Source organism: Triticum aestivum, chromosome 4A, assembly GCF_018294505.1.
Source record: "Triticum aestivum cultivar Chinese Spring chromosome 4A, IWGSC CS RefSeq v2.1, whole genome shotgun sequence".
NCBI lineage: Eukaryota > Viridiplantae > Streptophyta > Magnoliopsida > Poales > Poaceae > Triticum > Triticum aestivum.
The window spans coordinates 533,231,871-533,239,706 of NC_057803.1; the positions used below are offsets into that span (position 1 = coordinate 533,231,871).

Sequence of the window (7,836 nt, forward strand, 5' to 3'; positions counted from 1 at the left end):
CGGATGCCACTGTAGGGGAACGTAGTAATTTCAAAAAAAATCCTATGCACACGCAAGATCATGGTGATGCATAGCAACGAGAGGGGAGAGTGTTGTCTATGTACCCTCATAGACCGAAGCCGAAGCATTGACGCAACGTAGAGGAAGTAGTCGTACGTCTTCCCGGTCCAACCGATCCAAGCACCGTTACTCCGGCACCTCCGAGTTCTTGGCACACGTTAAGCTCGATGACGCTCTTCGGGCTCCGATCCAGCAAAGCTCCGGGGAGGAGTTCCGTCAGCACGACGGCGTGGTGACGATCTTGATGTTCAACTGTCGTAGGGCTTCGCCTAAGCACCGCTACAATATGACTGAGGTGTAATATCGTGGAGGGGGGCACCGCACACGGCTAAGGAACGATCACGAAGATCAACTTGTGTGTCTATGGGGTGCCCCTGCCCCCGTATATAAAGGAGTGGAGGAGGGGAGGGCCGGCCCTCTCTATGGCGCGCCCTAGGGGAGTCCTACTCCCACCGGGAGTAGGATTCCCCCTTTCCTAGTCCAACTAGGAGTCCTTCCAAGTATTAGGAGTAGGAGACAAGGAAGGGGAAGGGAGAAGGGAAGGAAGAAGGGGGCGCAGCCCCTCCCCTTAGTCCAATTCGGACTAGGCCTTGGGGGGCGCGCGGCCTGCCCTAGGTAGCCCCTCTCTCTTTCCCGTATGGCCCAATAAGGCCCAATACTTCTCCCGGCGAATTCCCGTAACTCTCCGGTACTCCGAAAAATACCCGAATCACTCGGAACCTTTTCGAAGTCCGAATATAGTCGTCCAATATATCGATCTTTACGTCTCAACCATTTCGAGACTCCTCGTCATGTCCCCGATCTCATCCGGGACTCCGAACTCCTTCGATACATCAAAACTCATAAACTCATAATATAACTGTCATCGAAACCTTAAGCGTGCAGACCCTACGGTTCGAGAACAATATAGACATGACCGAGACACGTCTCCGGTCAATAACCAATAGCGGGACCTAGATGCCCATATTGGCTCCTACAAATTCTACGAAGATCTTTATCGGTCAGACCGCATAACAACATACGTTGTTCCCTTTGTCATCGGTATGTTACTTGCCTGAGATTTGATCATCGGTATCCAATACCTAGTTCAATCTCGTTACCGGCAAGTCTCTTTACTCGTTCCGTAATACATCATCCCGCAACTAACTCATTAGTTGCAATGCTTGCAAGGTTTAAGTGATGTGCATTACCGAGAGGGCCCAGAGATACCTCTCCGACAATCGGAGTGACAAATCCTAATCTCGAAATACGCCAACCCAACATGTACCTTTGGAGACACCTGTAGAGCTCCTTTATAATCATCCAGTTACTTGTGACGTTTGGTAGCACACAAAGTGTTCCTCCGGCAAACGGGAGTTGCATAATCTCATAGTCATAGGAACATGTATAAGTCATGAAGAAAGCAATAGCAACATACTAAACGATCGGGTGCTAAGCTAATGGAATGGGTCATGTCAATCAGATCATTCATCTAATGATGTGATCCCGTTAATCAAATAACAACTCTTTGTCCATGGTTAGGAAACATAACCATCTTTGATTAACGAGCTAGTCAAGTAGAGGCATACTAGTGACACTCTGTTTGTCTATGTATTCACACATGTATTATATTTCCGGTTAATACAATTCTAGCATGAATAATAAATATTTATCATGAAATAAGGAAATAAATAATAACTTTATTATTGCCTCTAGGGCATATTTCCTTCACCTTCTTTGTTTCATGAATTCACGGGGGAGGTTCAACACCAACCAAACCTGCAACCCTTTGTCGCCACCCCTCAGACCTCACCTTCCCGGTAAGAGCCCTGCCCTCGATCGGAAGACCGGAGATCATCGCAATATCCTCCAAAGTAACGGTCATCTCACCAAGAGCAAGGTGAAAAGAGTGTGTCTGCGGTCTCCAACAGTCCGTAAGGGCGGTAATGGCCGTCGAGTTCAGCCATGGTGGTGTGCCTTTAAAGTTAAGCACAAACTGGAGAAGATCCATTCTTCTAAAATAAGGCTCGTAGCGATGGTCATACCTCAAGGACTCACGTGGGTTGTGGCCTCTCAAACGAAGTACTGGAGGAACCTACAAATAACACACGCACAATTTATATACTTCTCTAAACTACTCAGAATATGAGAATCAACAATGTAGATACATAATTACCTCCCCTCTTTCCACTAGCACAGCACGATGCTTCTCCTCGTAATAATCATCAAGGCCGGGATATTTATCCGGCTCAAAAATCCTACAAAATAAGGTCAATGGATTTGTTATAATATATGCTTAAAATTATGACCGCATCATATACAAAATCGTGTGAGAACTACTACAAATTATCCCAAAGATACATTACCAACACCAATTCTTTTCAACCTATTTTATCCTAAAGAATTTATCACAACTAATTATTAACAAATAATAGGCTCAACCTAATCCAAAAAAATGGTCTCTCTCTAAATCCAATAATAAACAAGTTAACTAAGAATACTTAAACACAAGGAGTATATGTCTTCTTTCTAAACATAATGTAACCAAAATATTCATCAAACAAATCACTAATAACTTATCTTAGGGTTCCACCATGTTTGAAAAAAATACATCTACAGTAGCCAATCTTGACTGAAAATAAATGGAGGATTGGGAGGAGAATACCTCAAGCAACTCGGGGATGCTCCGATCTCCTCGTTTTGATGATCAAAATAGCAGATCTGGAAAAGATTTGGTGAAGAAGAGGGAGGGGCGGCCGCCAGTTCGTCGTCGAGAAGGAACTGCTCGACCGGAGGAGTTGGCTGGGTTAGGCCCCCGCGGCCCGTGCGCGTTACTTAATCCTGGTCAGAAACGCCAAGGACCTTGGCGTTTCAAGCGTGCCACGTCAGCGAAAACAGCGGGTTCAGACTCACTGTGGGCCAGGTCAGAAACGCCAGCCGCCTCGGCGTTTGCGTGTTGGCTTGAAACGCTAGCTTGCTCGGCGTTTCTATGTTGGGTGGAAACGCCGCGGACCCTGGCGTTTCTAAAAGAGTCAAATCATGAAATACTTTCTCGTCGAGTTCAGTTTGTGACTATAAACACTGACAAGGTCAGAACAGTGATTTTACTCGAGCAGAACGCGCCATGTCCCTGATCGCCGCGTGCACCCGCCGGAGCGCGCGCCTCCCTGCTTTCCTCCTCACCGTCGTCCTCGTCCCGCCCATGCCAGGCTCTCGCCCACCAGGTCCGTGCGTATCGGTAGGGGAGGCCGCCGCAGTACGCGTCTCCGGGTGCGCGCAGCCAGGTTGGAGTCCACCGGCGTCTCCGTGGGCTTCCGCGCACCCCAATTCGAGGTCGCTCTTGCTTTTTAGTAATTTCTAGCCCATGTTCTAATCAAGATTGAAGCCACGTGTAGCTGTCGTGTTGTTCCTCATGGTTTCTTGCTGCTGACTGTGCAGCTCCCGGAGCCCCTGACAGGGAAAATCTGGACACTGGATGACTTCGAGGGTAGCCCTGCTTTGCTGGTCAGTGAATCTCTTGGTCAGTCTGTGCTATAGATAGACGCACCGTTCGCTTTAATGACTGAAAAAAGTTAGCATGCATGCTTTCTATTCAGCATTCATTGAGTTGGCATATGAGATGACACACTGGCGGAGGAGCCCAGTGGGCAAGGTGTGGCAGCCGCCACACCTTGATTTGACACCAATATATATAGTGTTACTATTCATCATCCAGGATGCAGAATAAGTTATTCTTCACCCGAGGTAATCTTACGATCATTTTATAATTAAATTACGTTTAGAATTCAAATAGTTACATTCCTATTGATTCACTATGTAAAATTTGACATAAAAAATAAAAATATAGGTCATAAGACAAGAAGATTTGTAATTTATGTGTATTTTAGACTATATTTTTACGTTTGTAATTTTACGTAACATAAAATATTTTTTACGGCGATTATATATTTTCTTACGGTCTCTTTTTACGTCGAAAATAAGACAAAACTTACGGAACGTAAAATTACGGTGCATTGATGGTAAAATAGAGGGGGGTGAAGAATAACTATTCCTCAACCAGGGTGATGAATAGCACGACCCTATATATATATAAGCATATACTTTTCTTCATGTAGATATCTAAACATATACTGCTTGTTAGTTTTAGACCACGCTAGATCGATTCACCCAAACAAAGCTAGATGAAGCATATAAGTTACTCCCTCCATTCCACAATGTAGTGCTTCCTCTATTCCCGTGCTTCAACTTTGACCGTAAATTTAACTATTAAGACCGATTGCGGCGGGATCAAAAATTATATTAGTGAATTCGTATTCGAAAGATGTTTTCAATTATATAATTTTTTCTCCCGCCGCAGTTGGTCTTATTTGTTATATTTATGGTCAAAGTTGAACCTCGGGAAGCGCGGGCGCCCTATATTTTGGAATGGAGGGACCTCGGGAAGCACACAAGCAGGCAGCTTGATTGGTGTGCTGCCCAGCACATACCCATCTTACTACGTAGACGTACGGGAACCAGCTCGCTTCCGCTGCACAACGATCAGATCGATTCTCTCCACGGCTTGCTCCTGATGGAACTTGTGACTAGGCGATCCAAAAACAGAACTTATAAAATTTTGTTGATGCGTGCAACTTGTATTTTTTTTGACTACCAACACGACGCGACCCAATGTTAGGTTTAAGCGCATCTTCAAGTGAAGATGTATATGCAAAAATAAATATCTCTGAGGCTAAAAACACCTCCCCAACAGATGGTGTTGATGCAAAAAAAACTGTATATTCACCTTTCGAAAATGTAAACTACAACCCCTCACGGTGCAAATTTGCTTCTCCACCTCTAGGAGATGTAAAACTGACGGCAGCACGCCAACCGTCTTCATTTCACTTCCGTCAGTTCGCCCGTCCGTGGTTGTTGCCCTGAAACGCGCCGCCGTCGCCCGTCGGCCCATACCCGACCCCGCCACCGGCCGCGCAGTTGTAGCCGCCGACGACCCGCCGATTTGAGTCCGCTACGCTGATGACTGCCTGCCTCCGCCGCTAGCGATTTGTGCCCGAAAACGCCGCCGCCGTCGCCCGTTCGTCCATCCCTAACTCCGTCGCGACCTAGCCGTGCCACTGCATGCGTCTTATAGATGTCAATAAAAGCTTTAGTGCAGTGTGAATTGACTATTATGTTTTTGCATTAAATTTTTTAGGAGGCATCAATTTTGTTTAGTTGACAGTTTGCCACATCTTAATTTTTTTTCGTCCTCCGCCTCTGAGATGACATAAATGTGTTTTTGGGTCATTGTGTTGCATTTCTTATCTATGCACTTTAAAAGGCTACAGAATCAACCAATAATTTTGCTAGATATAATTTTGTCATTTACAGTCAACTTGGATTGGGTTGTGGACTTGTGGTCTATATTTTGTTTTCATTATTTTGACGAAAAGACAGCTGCTGCTGATTTTGATCCTATTTAGCGCCTTAAGCACCAGTTCAGAAAATTTCGCTACCTGGCGCACACCGCTCCTAACACTACGTGACAATTAGGCCCGCCCATCGTAAGTCTTTTTCAGTGTTTTTTGGTACATTTTTCTTACAGTTTTTCCTGGCATGGTTTTTACTTTATTTTATTTTATTTTGTTTTATTTTTCCTTTTTCTGTTTCCTTTTTATTTTTCTTTCTTTTAAAAATGCGCAAACTTTTTACAAATTCATTTCTTTTTGCAAATTAGGGATTTTGTTTTATAAATTCTTGAAGTTTTTCAAGTCTGTGAACTTCTTTTCAAATTGTGAACATTTTACATTACAGTAAACTTTTTCAAATTACGAGCTTTTGAAAGTTGTCAACTTTTTCAAAATTCATGAACTTTTTGGAAATTGAATCATTTTTCAAATTTCAGATTTGTTTTTTATTTTCATGACCAATTTTAAAATCCATGAACCTTTTAAAAATTCGCTAATATTTGAAGTTAATGATTTGTTAAATAATTTATGAACTTTTTTAAATTCATTATTTTTTCTCAAATTAATGAATTTTAAAATCCGTGAAGTTTTTTTCAAATCTGTGAGCTTTCCACAAATTCGTGAACATTTTTTTAATTTTGTGATTTTTTTGAAATTCACGTATTTTTTCATTTTTCACAAGCTTTTTTTTCAAATTCATGAACAATTACTAAAATTCATGAACTTTTTTCAAATTTACCAACCTTTCCAATTCATGATTTTTTTTTTACAAATGAGGAACTTTTATTTTCGAACCAATGTCTTGGGTATCAAATGTTAGGAGCTGCCTGGAGCACAACAATACAACCAGCAAAGTGGCAGAACAATTGCTTAAAAGCATATACAACTGGAGTTTGGTAAATCCGGACTCCTGTACATCTACGGACGCATCTGGATGCGCCCATGGACATCACCCGGCCGTCCGCATCTCAAATGCCCCGTATGGAACCACAACCTCTATTTTTGAAACATAAAATCCATGCAAAGACATGCGCGTTGGTCATCACATGCTACTGGAGTTGCCGACGCGTCATCGGACCAGGATGAGGCGGTGAACGTGGTTGCCAAGGCCGTGGTGCGCTCGCGATCGGGCCTCGAGGAGCTGGGCTTAGTGCGTGATTACTCTATCACCACTACACATGCCGCCCGTCTCTCTCATGTCTCATCCGTGAGAGAGACGTCGCCGGTACGCTCGAGGTGGTGATACTTTCGAGTGACTTACGATGACAGGCACTGACTTTCTATTCCGTAAGAGCATGCTAATCGCGCTAGCTTGCGTGCGGCATTTGGCAAGGGTAGACAATACGGGTAGCTTCGCGCACCGACCATTTGGAGGAGGAATTTACCGAAATTACAGCACGCAAAAAAAAAGGTTTAGCAGAAAATGGGTGCAGCACGCACCGCAGTCCGCGGCATCGGCGGCGCGGCCCTTCCGGCGGTGCTTGGGGTGCAGCGTGAACCAGGTGGGCGGCACCGAGTGCCTCCCGCTGGCGGCGGAGGCGGCCTGCGCGGGCGGCAGCGGCAGCTTGTCCCTGCCCAGCACCTCCCTCCTGGCCCCCTCCTCCCGGCGCCGCGCCACCTGGACCTCGACCACCTCCTCCCTCACCGCGAACGCGAACTCCTCGTTCCACGCCGCCGCGCCGCCCGGGCCCGCCAGCTCCACCGCCCGCGTCCGCGCCCGCTGCCTCCCCACCTTCACCCTCGCGTAAAATCCTTCGCCGCCCCCGTCCAGCGGCGCCGGGAGGTCGCGGGCCTCGAGCACGCACACGTACAGCCGCATGGTGGCGTTGCCGCTGCTGTGGAGAGCCTAGTCTACACTCTGATCGCTGGTGGAATGGATGGAAGCGGTAAGATCGATCAAATCAGAAGCTGTAATGGGAGGAGTAGTTGGAAGCCGACGGGGAGGGTGGTTGTCATTTGGATTTCGGGGTGGTGCCGTGACGTGGGACGGGGCACGGGCACGCGGCGGCAGGGGAGGCCCGACACGCGGGGGTTTGAGTGCGGGGCGGTCCGTGTCGAGGCCTGAAATTGCTATAGTACGTACATTTCAGAGGCTACAGTGCCTCAACACCACTATGGTACTTCTCAAATGAGTCGGTAATTCGGGATGATCTGTGCAGGAGGCCAATTTTCCTTAATGAAGGAACGTGATGTTGGAATTTTGCAAGTAGGCCTTTGGCCCAAAGCCTAACTAAAATTATGAAATTCTCTTGGCTCATTCATGCACACATGTAAGTGAAGTAAGTGAGGCTAAAGTTTAGTCCTACCCCGCAAATTGAGAGAGAGTTGTACCTCTTTATAAGGTGAGCTC

General features: G+C 45.9%; 1 long non-coding RNA gene across 1 annotated transcript; it reads right to left on the reverse strand.

Moving 5' to 3' along the window:
- Positions 1-1,780: 1,780 nt before the first annotated feature.
- Positions 1,781-3,715, reverse strand: LOC123082216 (uncharacterized). Its single transcript, XR_006438976.1, has 3 exons — positions 2,705-3,715; positions 2,216-2,297; positions 1,781-2,134 (listed from the first exon to the last, which is right to left on the reverse strand). It is a non-coding gene; the product is annotated as an uncharacterized lncRNA (long non-coding RNA).
- Positions 3,716-7,836: the final 4,121 nt, after the last annotated feature.